General features: G+C 40.5%; 1 protein-coding gene across 2 annotated transcripts in view; it reads right to left on the bottom strand.

The window, feature by feature from the left end:
* fhit (fragile histidine triad diadenosine triphosphatase) overlaps nt 1-11956 on the bottom strand; it is a 158740-nt gene extending 146784 nt beyond the window's left edge. Inside the window, exons 1-3 of one of the 2 annotated variants that reach the window (XM_083667766.1) lie at nt 11931-11956; nt 8625-8714; nt 2824-2905 (exon numbers count right to left, since the gene is read on the bottom strand). The gene's annotated coding sequence lies outside the window, so the exon portion shown is untranslated. Of the gene's footprint in view, nt 1-2823; nt 2906-8624; nt 8715-11930 lie in introns of those variants that run through there. The other variant, XM_083667767.1, reaches the window with a different exon arrangement.
* Nucleotides 11957-15761: the final 3805 nt, after the last annotated feature.

Below are 15761 nucleotides of genomic sequence, written 5' to 3'. Positions count from 1 at the left end.
GCACACGCACATACGTACATACGTACATGCACCAGCAACCGACAATCAGTAAACACGTGACGTCAGGGAAGATATGATAATAAATGAATTAGAATTAATCTAAAATATTTGCATGGCGTTGCTAAATAATAGCTTTCAACACAGTCATTTTTCTCAATGTAAGTCTCTGTCGGTTGACAGAGACCAGCTCTCGACAGGGGTGATGTAGAGTAATTAGAATAAGTCAGGCAGTCTAGGTGGTCCCAAAGACAATCTGTGTTCATCTATGAGGTATATAGCATGATGATTACTCAAGCTCCTGAGCAGGAGATGTGGATACACACAGGGACAGCCTAGGAAATCATCTTAAACAAGCCCTGAGTCTATATATGGCCCAGGGAAACGGGCACGTAAAGAAATGCTGTATTAATCATGTCACAAAACATGAGCTAAACAAAAAGCATTTATTAAATTAAACAATGAAACGTTTGCCAGAAATCCATGAAAGTATGATGCCAATTATGATTTAAAAATGCACCAAATTAATGAGAATTACCCCCAGTGAAATTCCCTGCAATAAACATTTACAGAGCCCTCCAAATTTACCTGTCTAGTGCATAGTGTAATAATTGATTTACTAAAATGCAGGTTAATTTGGCCTATTTCTGTGGCTTACAGTAGTTTCTCTTTGCAGTCAACAACAAATGAGTAAAATAATGAAGTGTAATAAGTGCTTAAGTCCTGAAGGCTATAGAATTGATTTTCCTCAAAACTAGCCACTAGATGTGTTCATTCGCCGGCCAAGACAAATAAAACATTGAAGGAGGTTAAGACCAACTGCTGTAGTGGAATGGTGCCCAAATCAAACATCTGTTGACCGGGTCCACCGTAGCACTACAGCTAGGCCTGGGTCCACCAGTGCTGGTTTAGGAAACTGCTCCCAGTGGACAGGTGGGGATTCAAGACCAGCTGTGCAGTAGTTAGCTAGCCTAGTGCTGGCCACCAAGAAGAGCATATTGTATAGCTGGACCGTAACTGCATTATAATGGTGATTTAACATGCTAGTAGACCACCCTATGACACCATTTACATAACCTCACCATTCTCTGTATCCTCAAAATCAGATAGGACTTCTCTCTGATTTCCTCGGCAATGTGTTAGGAATGGCTAGGCTACATGGGTATAGAGCTCACATTATGACACACTCCACACCTGGGGAGGTGGGCAGTTGAGATCAGGACCCAGGGCGGTCGTGGCGATGACAAACGGCTTATGACATCAGTCCACTGCGTCAGGTGGAGGTGTTGGTGAACTGACCATGTCTGTTGGCCGAAGCCACCGGTAAAAAACGGGTGGACACTGTAGTAATTCATACAAAGTGTAAAGGGCCCGCACTACGGTATATCACCGTTGCTTGGGATACCCTAACAAGTCGGTGAGTAGAGGAGGAAAAAAGAGCTGTTTAACATAACTATTGTTGCTATGTAAAATCAGGGATGCACCGTCATCAATTTCTATTTTTCTCATAATAATGCCCAGAGTGATATTGTACTTTTGTACAGTTGTTTTAACAGGCTCAACAAATGCAACTGTAAAGCAGCACTCCTTAAAGAAGCAATCTGGGATTGGTAAATTCATTTTTGGATATTAAAATGAATGATATAGAGCCATTGATTCTTATAACTTATACAGGAGATACCTCATGAGCTTCGTTGAACTGTCTTACCCCATCAGAAGCCAAATATAAGCTTGTCTTATTCCATTGTTTGTAAATAATGTAAACAAACACTGAATAATAATAATAATAATAATAATAATAATAATAATAATAATAATAATAATAATAATATATGCCATTTAGCTGACGCTTTTATCCAAAGCGACTTACATTGCAGTGAGTGCATAAATGTTTCAGTATATATGGTACCAGCGGGAATAGCTTCAAAATATGGTTAACAGTATCATTTTGATCTCATGGATGGTCAGTCATACATCAGGATCTCAAGGATGGTTAGTCAAGCATCCATAGCTCTGTCTATGAATTTGAGAGTGGTAACATTTCTCCAGCCCCATCCCTCAGCTGTTTACCAAACAAGTGTCAGGGAGACCACTTTGTTATTGTTTGAATCCCAGATTGATTGTTTCTGTCCAAAGTGAACATACATACGTACTCTATTTCTCTTTGTTAACTGAAGCGTTTGGTTTTGGGGGTGGTTTGTTTGTTACATTTGCCGAACCCCTCCTTCTGTTTACAAACCAAAATGTTTATGAGGCAAAACTAAAGACTTCTCCTTTGAGACAGCAGAGGAATGTCCCACTTTTTTAACTGGTAAAAAGTGTGATTCACTAAAGCAAAAAAGAAAAGAGAGTAGCTAATCAATAACCAGTCCTCAATGGCAGTAGTGGTGTGTATTCATAATGTCTACCCTGGTGTGTAAGCATTGTGTAATACCACAGAAAAAGGCCTGTGAGCCACATGGCTGCAGCAACCTCTAGGGTCCCATTTGAATACTCCTAAAATGCATCCTTCATTCATTCCTTCCTTGATGTTTTCACTGACCTAACATGTTTGGACTGGTCAAAGCAAGCCTTTCACTGCCTTGCTTTCGCCAGTCAAGTCATGTCAGATCAGCGATTTGTTCAAGGAAGGATGTTTTAGGAGTATGGAAACAGGGCTTGGGTTCATCTGCTGCCCAGTGTCTTCAGCAGAAGCAGTCAGTGTGGAAGGGACGAAACAAACACAATTCCGCAATCTGTAACCAACGTGCAAAAAAAACACAAGAGGAGGAAAATCAATGAAGTGGGTCAATTTTATTGTCGGAGTGATGCAATAAATACACTTACCTTCAACCTTGTTGGCTTCTCACGGTCCCAGGGATGGGTAATTAGAGAGTGATAGAGAGAAGGGTGGAGAGAGGGATGAAGCCTGGAGCACATGGAAGAGAGAATCACAAGACAAGGAGTGGATTGAAGGCCATGGCAGCCTTTATGTTGAATAATAACATAGTCTCTGTCACAATGGTTTTTGAAAGATACTTGTAATCAAACCTATGGGTTGTGAATTAGGAGGTTATACATTTGAATATGAATTTAGAAAGAGATTATGGCTGTCGGCTTGTTACAAATGCAGTCACTTGTCTACAGAGAATTAGTATGGGATATGGGCCTTGGATTTCACGACTAACAGTACTTTGTTGGTATTTTGGGAGATATCTACCAATGATTGTGGCTGTTTTTAAATTGAGATGTCACCAATGGAAATTATTAAGTGGCAATTACTGTTCAAAAACAAAAATCAAATAAATTGCATCTCACAGGACATGATACATGCCACAAACAAAACTATTTTTAGATTTCTGATGTTGCAATGCTTGAGGGTGATGCCAAAAGAATTTCATAAACAATTAAAATTGGACTTGGTTCAGCAGTGGGGCAGATGAAATATTTACCCTTACCTACCTTAATGTTTCCATAATTCAGATTCACATCATGATGTATTTATTGTGCAGGTTTTATGTGTCAGATCAAAGCCATGTCGGAAAAGACATGTTTAGACCTTCCAAAGATAACCTTGGAATAACAAGGTTGATTTAACATAATAATAACCAAGCATAGTTAATAGCCAGACCAGAATAATACTCATATACACCTCTAATATAGACGTCGAGGGGGGGATGGAAAGGAAATAAGATGAAGAAAAAAACCTTGAGAGCACAAAACATGTCAAATCAAGCCATTAATCCACAAAATGAATTGGGAACTTGTGAGGTGGCGCGACCTTCCCTGGGTGCTTGGATGCCATCCATGTCTCTTAATGTCTCTCAACTACATGTACATTTTTAATGAAAGAGACGGCAGACGCACGCATGCACTTTGTTTTTCCCTGTGTAAAAGGACAAATCCTATCGGGGGTAGCGTTGATTGAACGCAAGCCCAAATACCCTCAGTCTCTCCTCTGCTTAAGAGGACATTGGGTTGAAGCTGAAGCGAAATAGCCATTTATCATGACATCTCTGGAAGCCGCCCGGCGGGCAGGGGGAGACGGGAGCTGGCAACGCTGTTGATGGACTGGCAGAGGCCTGCTATTACCCAGGCACTGGCCCCCACCATCTCCCCCACGAGCTCCAAGTCAGCCTTCCCTTCTCCTGCCTTCCCTCTCTCCTCCCTTCCCCTACAGAATATCCCAGAGGTGACAAGGAGGCACGGGGCGACTGATAGTGATGGTAATTAAAAGGGTTGATTAGAGTGACGGAAAGAGGACACCCAGGGAGAGGCTCAGGAGAGAGAAGGAGAGAGAGAGAGAGAGAGAGAGAGAGAGAGAGAGAGAGAGAGAAAGAGAGAGACTGGAAGAGTAGAAATCACATCAGATCACTCCTCGAGTTAACAGGAGAGACTTTTTCTCCTCAGTCACTTCAATTGGGGCAAAATCTCAGGAGAGCTGCCATCACAGAAGACCCAGAAAACTGTAATTCACAGTGAATAATGGTTGCCCATTCTATTCAGTGCCCACAAGGTAAGGCTGGAGGTAAGAATTCACATGTTAATATCGGAGTGTGAACCTATCACAGGTTTTTGACTTGTATAGGTCTATGCTTAACTTTAATGTATTTCAATGATAGCCTCTTCCAGCAGTGTTGCAACCCCAATCAATTACAAATCATTCACAGTCAGGAAAGTCCAAATGATCGGACGAGAATGCATGAAGACAACTCTCGCAATGGTAATTTTGTTCTGTTATTTATCTAATGCAAAGTATTATTGACTCTCATCCAGCTGCACCCAAACAGTGGAGGCTGCGAGGGAAACCAAATGAACGCCTAGGGGGCCTTTTCAACCTAAAACCATGGCCGATTTGACTGAGGTCTCATGTAGGCTACAGTAATGTCTGTAGCCTGAGACTGACCAGGCTTCACCATACAAATCCCTGCCCTTCGAGTATGCCTCCATTTGTTTAGTAGCTTGCATCTCATCTAGGGGAAACATGGCCAGAAGGGCTTGAAACTAAAACAACCTCAATTAAATAAATTCCAATGCCAATGACCTTCAAAATCTCCTCAAAACCCGAGCCAAAAACAACCGCATAACTTTTAATTAAAGAGACAGCCAGGACAGATCTTAGTTTGCTGCAGATTTAAGCAGAGATGACATTGTGTGTTTCATGTCCAAATGCAAACTGACACATCCGTTGCTTTTTTTCCATTCTTAATGTATTTGTTACATTTATAGAACGGCTAATGTGATCATTCAAAATGAAAGCATCTTGTTGAGTTTCTTGCTTGTTGTAAATAAATTAGATCAGGAGAACTGCCAGTTGCTGTACCCTAGAATTATCTTAACCAATGACACCAATGGCGCTTTGTGAGAGTCCTCCTGGCACAAAAAATGATGCATTTACATAATAATTTCTATGTATATATGCTCCCGCATACACAATATTAGTACGGCACACATTGGATCTACATCAGTTAATTGAAAGACTGGCGCACTTCATGTATCTAAGCCACAATACCCCCACAGTTAGTACTCCTGTCTAACTAACAGCAAACCCTAACCCTAACCCACCACAACCAAATAAAGTCTAAAATCCCTTTTTTAACATGCAATGATAAGCCATATTGACATTTGAGTGGTGGATTTGAAAGGTTTGACAGATGAAAGAGAGGAGACAGCAGCACAGCTCTTGGATTTCATCCAGCAGCACTCAACCTAAGGCAGCATGATGCAGGGTAGTGGATGACCTTGATCAAACCTCCAATCAAATGAATGATGTGATGTCATAGTCTGAAACTTCCATGGATGAAAGTAGTACAGAAGTACATACTGGTATAGAGTGTTACGGAATGAGAGATGATCTCCAAAGCAGAGTTGATGACTGCTCTGGTTAGACAAGAGCTACAGTATATAAGAGCAAAGTGACAGGTCAATGAATGTTTCAATATCAAGGTACACCAGTTCACCTGCCTTACCTCCATACAAATAGCATCATGATATTGCTATGGTAACCTCTACCACAGAACGTGAACACAACCTATAAACAACAGTGCTTTTAAGAACCAGGACAATAGTTTGTGTAGTACACTCTATGAGCCGGTTTCCCAGACAGAGATTAAGTATGGTCCTGGATTTAATCATACTTTCAATGGAAAATAGCCATTTAAAATGGTTTGTCTAGGATTAGGCTTAATCTGTGTCTGGGAAACCAGCCCTAAAGCTCTTAGGTACTCTTTAGCACCTCATCTATACCTCACCAAAGAAAATGGTGACTCACTCCCACCCTACCACCACAGCACAAGACGGTTAATGTTCCAATGTCCATGCTATCCATACATCCACCAGAGAGATGTAGGCCGATACATTCAGGACATTCCTGCAACCAATCCCCAATGATCAAGTCTTGCATTATAATCCAATTAAACTGATTAATAACAGTTTTCTTTCTTTTTTTTCCCCCTTGTGACCAGATATAAGTAATGAGTACATGTAAAGAAACGCAATTAGACAGGCTCTGTTGCATTTCTAGCTGCCGGTTACGCACTCCTGATGTGATATAAAGAAATGTGGCATTTACTGGGGCTAATATTTCCTATCATTGCTCACCATACCATGCATATCCACCAGCTGCTGGAGATAATGCACAAATATGATACTAGATCAACTCCCAGTCATAAATTCCCTGTGAACCGACCGGATGAGCCGGTGGTGGAAGAAGCATCACACAGAAATACCGAAAAACAACACATAATTGAGGCAAGAGAATCGGAGTGAGAGCCAAGAACATTAAAAAGCGTAATAGTTTCAAAATGATCTGTAATTCATAACGAATGAATATTGGTATTCTGAGCCAGTGGTCTCTTAACTTAAGCTGAGCTGTTGCACTGTTTCAAATGGAAACCTGGGCTTGTCTTGGTGCACTTGATGAATTGTGTTTACAGTTTACAGGAATTTGTCTCTATTGCTAAACATGTTAGTCATTGCTCCTACCCACGGCCCAACCCCACACGCACACTTTAGAAGCAAAATGTACTGTTCATTGTAACCCTTATGTAGCTCCTCCTCATGACTATCATTCCAATCAAATTAAATGTTGTTTTTGCTTTGATATCAAGTTTATTCAAAACGTGCAATGATTGAAACCTACTGTAATACATATCAACAAATTGTTATAATTATTGTGGAAAGGTTGTTGTGCTGTCAGACTCAATGTATAGGTTGACAACACAGAGCACAATGTGGACAAGAGAAGAAGAAAATAAATTGCAGAATAATGGCAGGCAAACATGATGAGCTTGAAGTTAAATGATACACTGAACTTGCGCATCTGTCTCAATTTGTCATTGTGATTCACTGAATGGTAATGAGGAGACATAGGAGATCCCTAGTGGTGAGAGAGGTGTACTGCAGTACCACCACAGTGTGGAGATAACAGTATTCTGTAAGGTTACATTGGTAATGGGCTGCAGTAACACAATAAGGTAGACTTTATCTACCTTCCTCCAGAGGATAGAAGCAACACATTTCCAGTGAGGATAAAAGAGATTGAGAGGTGAAATTAAAACAGTAGTCTGGCCAATCAGAACACATTCACTTTGTTTGAAGGGTGCTTCACAATGACACAAAGAATAGCTCTATATTGCTGGCTAAAACCATCTCCAGAATTCAGTTCAGTTGTACCTGGTTCAAAGGACTGGGCAGCAATCGCTTAGCCCCAGGCTAGATGGCTAACACAAAACAAGAATATCCACCACTGCTTGGGCTGTCTTCTTTAGAGTTAACCTTTCCCTCTACATGTACAATGTGGTGTTATTGAGTTGAATTTTTGTTGTAGTAGAAGTATTGTTCTCTGATATTCAGAAATCGACCTCACCGGTCGTACAGTGACCAAATATATGACACACAACTATTTAGAAAAAGAGATCTCTCTCTCGATCTCCCTCTCTCTCTCTCTCTCTCTCGATCTCTCTCTCTCTCTCTCTCTCTCTCTCTTTCCCCCTCTCTCTCTCTCCCTCCTCCTCTCTCTCTCTCCCTCCCTCCCCCTCTCTCTCTCTCTCTCCCTCCCTCTCTCTCCCTCCCTCTGCCCCTCTCCAAATCAGATATTACCAATTATCTCAGTCAGATTGCTGTTGTGCCCAATTAGATAAAAGTAACATTTCTGTCTCTCCATATTGAAATGGATTAAGAAGTGAGAGAGACTGAGGAGATGCCAACTAGTTTAATGTGATTGGGAAGCGAGGCCTTTGTCTCCAATCGGATTAACAGCAAAAATACAGATTGGGAATGAATGACTGTCATCCACTGGGCACCATGGGCTGGAGCTCTGCTCCTTTGTTGGGCTGCCATTGACATTGACGTACACTAAGCCCCCGTGCTGAGACATGAGCAAAAACAAACGCTAACAGGGTAGGCTCTGCTGAAGGGCATCAGTATAAGCATGTTTGATTGTGGTGCTATGGAGCCTTTATTTGCCTTTTGAACAATGACTTGACTTATCCTCATCGTTGTTGTCTCTGCATATATTACACCAAAGCATACACACCAAAGCACAAGTCGACACATGACTACATTAATTAATGTTATAACAGTTTGCAGTTTAGACTGTCTCAAAGTGAACTGGTACAGCATTAAAGTGTGTACTTTAGAATCTTTACCTGTCTGAGACCTCGGCTCCAGAGTAGACCAGCACTGTATTGAGCTGATGCAGAGTGAGCAGATTTTCCTTCTGACTCCTTTTTCTTTACCTGCAGGGGCAGAGACCAGGTTGGATGTGAGGTTCCATGTAAATGTGGGGAAAAGAGGAGGAGAGGAGGAGAGTTGATATTCTGCCCAGAGTCTGGCCACCCTCCCCCAGCGCAATGGCACTGACCCGGTGACCTCACAGTAAAAAAAATAATTCGGCAGGTCTTCTCTCTGCAGTCCGTCACACTCAACCTGACCTCGGAGAGTGCATGCACGCACACACACACACACACACACACAGACACACACACACACACACAGACACACACAGACACACACAGACACACAGACACACACAGACACAGACACAGACACAGACACACACACACACACACACACACACACAGTGACTGAATTAGAAGTGAGGAACTGTTCGTCCTGTCAGCAGCACCATTCTCTCTCTCGTTTTCTCTATTCTACCCGCTCTCCTTTCGGAAAGTATTAAGGACTCAAGGAACAGTCAGAGATGACTGGATGAACTCGGCACGTATTTTTGTTGCTTTATTTTTAGGTCACTTGACTTTCAAAGTGGGAGAACACTGACCTGAATACAGTGCAGGGTTTCTATGCAATAAAATGTGAACGTGTGATGTTGTTATGATTTAGTGTGGGGCCCGTCACCAGGAACTGGCATGTTCAAATCCCAGTTTCATATCTAGATTGAACAACTCTACTTTATACTGTAGCATTTTGTATCTATCAGGATGGGAATTTAGCCTAGTATCCTCTAAGATGCCAATTCAACAATGGAGCTGGGCATATATTATGTTATATGTTGTACATTTTATGTCCAGAACTTCAAGTAGGATCAATGTGTTTTGGTCTCAAGTACTGACACACTACACCAACACAATACTGTACGTGATAGATACACTGGGGACATTACAGGGATAAAGAAATTAACACATGTCTGTTGAATTAAACATGAAGCAAAGAGAATCAAATCAATTAGGTATTGCAGTGGCATGAATAAATGGTGCATAATTGATGCCAGTTCCCTTAGCTGTGAATCACTGAGGGCCAGTATCACTGATATATTCATATGAACTGTTTATACTGCATGTACATATATGCATGACTGTATAGTGCATAACAGGGATGTATGTCTGAAATACTGTCATTCGTGAGTTGTCTTGTGCTTAGAGTGGGCAAAGGGTATGTGTGATTAATTGACATTATCAAAACCATACAGATATAAATCTGGGAGCGCATATGGTTCCAAATGGCAAACCACTGTAAGGGATACCTTGAGAGAATTGTCCTGGGTATTGACTTAGGAGTAGGGTTAATACAACATAATTAAGTTAGTTTACAGCTCCAAGTGGGTGTACTGTTTAGTTCAGCTAGGGTCGAGAGGAGTAGGTGTCCCTTACATGTAAAGACGGGAAGATTTTGTTCTTTATTTATTTATTCATCTATTTTTGCCGAGGAGACAGATGGTCCCCATTACAAGAAGGAGCCATGTGACATCCCTGAACAGTACCACTGAGAACCAGTTAATTAAAATGTATTTAATCAACTTCGTAAAATTAAAAATTCCAGCTGGTCACTTCTGGACCCCCACTGTTCCCATGACCCACCACCTCCACCTCTGGATGGCCTAGCCACATAAGTTTACTCAAAGCCGAAAGATGTAAAGTGAAATCATCACTCAGTTGATTCCAGTAACATGAGGACACATGCAGACGTTAAGTATTGTGGTTAAACTTTATATCAAGCACAGCTTACTATATGCAGTGCCCTGCGTAAGTAATGGGACAGTGAAGCATTTTTTCTTCTTATGGCTCTATGCTCCAAAAGATTGGAAATTGGATTTTAAATCAAACAATTACTGAGGTTAAAGTAGAGATTCTTAGCTTTTATGTGTTGGTATTTGTGTACATATTGTTTTCAAGATTCAGAAATGTTCAACACTTTGTATGCATATTCCCCCTATTTTAGGGTACGTATATCATGTGCTTACAGGATATACGTGTGTGACTGGGTCATTTGGAGTTCATCCGGTTTTCTAAATAGCTAACATTTTATTTTAAAATGTAGTCTCTTGACAACACAGCACATCTTCATCAGTCTGTCACACTTGCAGTAAAATAGAGTACAATCATTTTTGTCCAAGCGCATTGCATCCTATCTGGCTCTTTCACATCCACTGTGAATGGTGGGACAGTGCTGTTGTAACACTGTCACATTGTTTTTATGGTCTTCAGTTTACATCCCCAGGGATTTGACACTGACACAGTGAAAAGCTGGCTTGCCCATTTCTGTGGTGAGAAACAGGCAAAGGGTATATATTGTATAGCCTATTACCAAGGTTTGTTTTAAATGTGGCAGATAAATTCACTTATCCCAGTTCCATATCTAGATCAACTTTACTGAACAACTCTACTCTGTATCACTTCATATCCATCAGGATGGGAATTCAGCCTAGTATCCTCTAAGAGGCCAATTCAACAATGGAGCTGACAAATCCCATTGATACTTTCCTTATGGAGCTGTTCACCTTTCACAGTTGAGTCTAAATAACCTCACTGTGAGTTGATCATTAATGATGAGAATGCTGTCATGGCATGAGCAATTTGAGGCATTTAGATATTTGATTTAGCCAAGGCCAATCAAAAGTGTGTCACACTTCACCAGAAGAAAGGAAGTAGGCTATCAAAGTAAAACAATAAATAATAATAAGGCTATACAACAGGCCTATTCCCAAAAATGTAGCGTGGCAGCCAAATATCTATAAGGTCATACAGCATGACCTTATTTAATTTTCCCAAAAGTAATTTTTTACAAGGTCAACTTTGCGGGGTTCTTTCAAAAATCTAATATGCCAATTCAAGATGAAACATGGCCTACCCAACAAAGCAATTCTATGACACGATGTCATACTGGTATTCAATATAACCATTTCATAATGTAAGAGCATATGATTTTGCAACATACACAATTATTTTACAGAGATGAAACTATGTTGCAGCGGGAGCGATCGCACTGCGAACAGAACACAACGTGAGCGGTACAGATAGGCAGTAAAGAAGCAATGCATCTCTGTAATATATCCTAACTGCTAAGCATTATGAAACGTTCACTGAAGCAAAATAGTTTAGCCCGTCATCTTCGTTTGCTTATCATATTCTTCAATCGAAACACACTCAAATTCAAAGACGACAGAGATTACAACACGATGGTGCTTCGTACTGTATGAAATGACAGGAGGAACTTACCTTCCGTGTGCGGCAGTAAGAGACCCTCAAGGTTTTATGGGAAATGTAGTTGCGGCGATGTTCAATGGCCATTAAAAGGCGCCTCTCCAGTATATCAATGTGACTACAAGATCCACAAAGAATGTTTGTCCAAGCCGAATATACCGTGTGTTTATATGTACATTCGGATCCCAAAACACATTTGACACACACGGACAGTAAACCTTCTCCTTTGAAAGTGTTTATTTTTTGTATTATCATTCCAGAAAAAAAAGATACAAATAAACACAATACGTTTGTAAACAATTAATAACAATGGTATTGTTGTAAACTAAACCGCTTAAAATTATGCTTCATTTGTGCATGATAAATTTACCAGATTAAATATAATAATCTTTCCTCATTTCCCCACAAACCTCTTATTGCTCATGTATGAGGAGAGTTGTCCAATAAGGTCTTGGACCCCCTTTTACTTTATAAGCTTTATTCCTTGCATTACAACTTCATTCACTTACTTATTTCAACATGTAAAAGCTATTGCATCGAAAACTAGACAGAACCTTATTTAAACTGTGATGCGAGATGATTAGAAGGTAATTTAAGGATGTTCAAAATCCAAAATGTATGCGGATTATTGTTGCCCGCACTGATTATGTCCTTCTAATTGCCTCTTGGGGATTAATACAGTCATATTGAATTGAATTGAATTGAATTGAATTGAATTGAATTGAATTGAATTGAATTGAATTGAATTGAATTGAATTGAATTGAATTGAGAAAAAAATATTATCATGAGGACTTATTGAAACTATTTGAATATCATGATCATTATGATGGCTAAGGTGAGAAGCAGCATACAGAACTAAACGATACTATTAATATGGACAAGGGAAGACCCCATCCATGGAATTCAGTACATGACCCACTCCCTCCTTGGCTATAACTCTACATTACAACACTATTAATTAAACACTCAGTTAAACAGACAGTCAAATGTGTGTCTACATGGCTGACAGAGATTGTATTAACAGCTGCAAAGTTTATGAAGCTTTTTATGCAGGTTGAAATTTGGTTGTCAGGAGATGGACAAAAAAAATAAACGTTTTATGCCACCCAGTGGAAGACGTTTTGTCATAAAAGTCACTATTTGGTTGAGCCCACTGTCTGCAGTTGATTGGGGAGAAATGTATTGATTTACTGTCATGCATTCGGTATATCAATGAACATTTGTCGGGGCAGGAATGATCCAACATCTGGGCATGACAGATTGACATAAAACTGCCTCCCAGTTGCCAACATCGCAACTTCATTTAAACAAGAGTCCCATATTGGCTTCATGTTAAGTGTAAGTGGTGTGCAAGTGGTCATGGAATGACCTTATACAGTACAGTGTCTGTTATGGATGGATGTAAACATTTAGGATTCAATCTCTAACATTGATTAATGTTTGTGAGACATACTTGATCAGCGAGAGATGAAACAAATAATTGGTGCCTTTAGTGTATCTTTACAATCGTAGACAAAAGACAATGCCCTGAATATATGTTTATCGGAACAAATTATGACAGTGTTATGATGGGTTCAGATTCAGATTTTAGATGCATTTTGCTTGGAGAGGATATTCTTTCTACAGCTCACAGTACACAGTACATATACAAGAAACAGTAACAGAAACCAGTTCAAGTAGTAGTACAGCACCTTGTTACACTGTTTTACTATTATTCAAGAAATTCATTTAGCATACAAAGTCTGTCTATCGTCCTGTGTGCATTGATAAGTCGCCTACACATGCACATTGCCTTGTGAATCCTACTGCAGTTTCATTGCAATCTGATTTGTTGATGTCAAATTGTCAAAAAAATCCACTGTGTCAAAACAGAGGCAGGATGCCAAGTTACGTTATGTCAGTTTGTTAGGGCTTTGTTCTGTGGCCTGAGCTGTTGTTATACTCCCACACACTGAGGTTGATGAAACATGCATACAGCCAATTACAATGTGGGTCTTTTTTTCTAGGTGCATACAGATACACAGACACCCAGTCACACACACACACACACACACACACACACACACACACACACACACACACACACACACACAAACGATTGTAATATTAAGTGACAGTTTTTTTTTTTTTGTAAGTGTGTGAGCAGCTGTTTGTCATGACAAGACAATATGACAAGGTGTAACCTACAGGCAACTATAGACACAATACTGTGTCTATTTCCACTCATGTTTGTCAACAGCACCAACAGACAACATGATGCAAATAATCCGACACCTTTCATTATCAGCCAAAGGTAATAATAATGCACGCACGCACACACACACACACACACACACACACACACACACACACACACACACACACACACACACACACACACACACTAACACTAACACTAACACTAACACTAACACTAACACTAACACAAACACAAACACACACACACACACACACAATAACACTGTTATTAATTTGGTATAAGGTAGGGAATATAGGTGTAATGTAAAGTGTGTGATCAATGTAGCCTACTGTACAGTATCACACTGCTTTTAAAACATGTACAGTATATTGTCACTACTGTATATTCCTCTAAATTAGTTAAGCCCCGGCGCTAGGATCCGGGGGAGTGAGCGCTGACTCTCTCTCTTCCCCCCTCTCCCGCTCTCTCTCTCTCTCTCTCTCTCTCTCTCTCTCTCTCTCTCTCTTTCTCCTCCACCTCTCTCCCTCCTCGCCTTTTCTCCCCAGCCTGTTTTAAAGTCTCTGCCAGACTTCGGCTCACACGATACTTCCTGGATGGAGGAATGGAAAGCTTTCAGTGTCGCTCCAACTATTCCCTCTCTGTTTTCGCCAGAACCGCTGCAGCTCCCCGCTGCATGGACTACTGCCACTAGAATTCTACGCTCCTATTCCCCCTTTCCTTGATAAATGAACTGATTCAGCCTTGAAAGTAATTTCTCCTAACTGTCATGCTTTTCTTTGGGAGTATTAAGAAGCTGTTTGGAATGAGGTTTTGAGACGCATAGACTGTTTCTTGGACATTTTAACTCCGCAAATTCCGTTGAACAATCGCCACATATTTCAGCAGCAATCAGCGCTGCTTTTACGCAGCAGACATTGATTATTTGATTAGACGGATAAATCAACAGTTGCCCTTTTGCTCTCGATGTTCATATTGTCATGCGGAGCCTACTGCAATCGTGTTGTTGGTGGATCTTGTCTCTGATTTTGTCTGCCTTCGTGATCTTTTGGGCCGACTGTCATCCTGGTAAGTTTTTCAAAGTCTCACCCGTTGTCTCAAATGTTTTGGAGAAATTGGGCATATTGGTGACTTGAAAAACCGTGTGGTAGGCTAAGACTTAACTCAAGATTTACACGAGCAATTTTCTCCGTGCGATTTTTCATAATTACACAAAAATCCACACTATTGGCCCACCTAGGCACATAGGTTTCAGGTTTGGGATTGTGTTAAACATCGTTTTCCACGGTCATACTGAAATTAAATAAATTCCCACCATACTATCACCGATCCCTTTGGTGAAACTCCATCCTACTTCGTTCCTCCCGATGTTAACCATATGTAAACAGGGAAAACGAATGCATTATAGCAGAAACAATAAACCATACTTTGTTGCAACACATATCTGAATTTAAACACTGTTGCAATCTTCAAAAATAGCCTTGGAAATTGACAGCGAAGCGCCCACGAAACCGTCGTCTCGAAGCCGGTTTGCGGGAGAGGCACGGCGGGAGACAAATGTTGCTAGAATTATAGTTGATCCTATATTATATCTCTGAAATTCCACAGGACGATGTTAACGCTTCAATATGGATAAACCCACCCAGGC

This window comes from Argentina silus (genome assembly GCF_951799395.1).
Source record: "Argentina silus genome assembly, chromosome: 4".
NCBI classification, from domain to species: domain Eukaryota; kingdom Metazoa; phylum Chordata; class Actinopteri; order Argentiniformes; family Argentinidae; genus Argentina; species Argentina silus.
The sequence above is the reverse complement of the archived record's forward strand: the minus strand, read 5'-3'. Positions and strand labels throughout refer to the sequence as shown.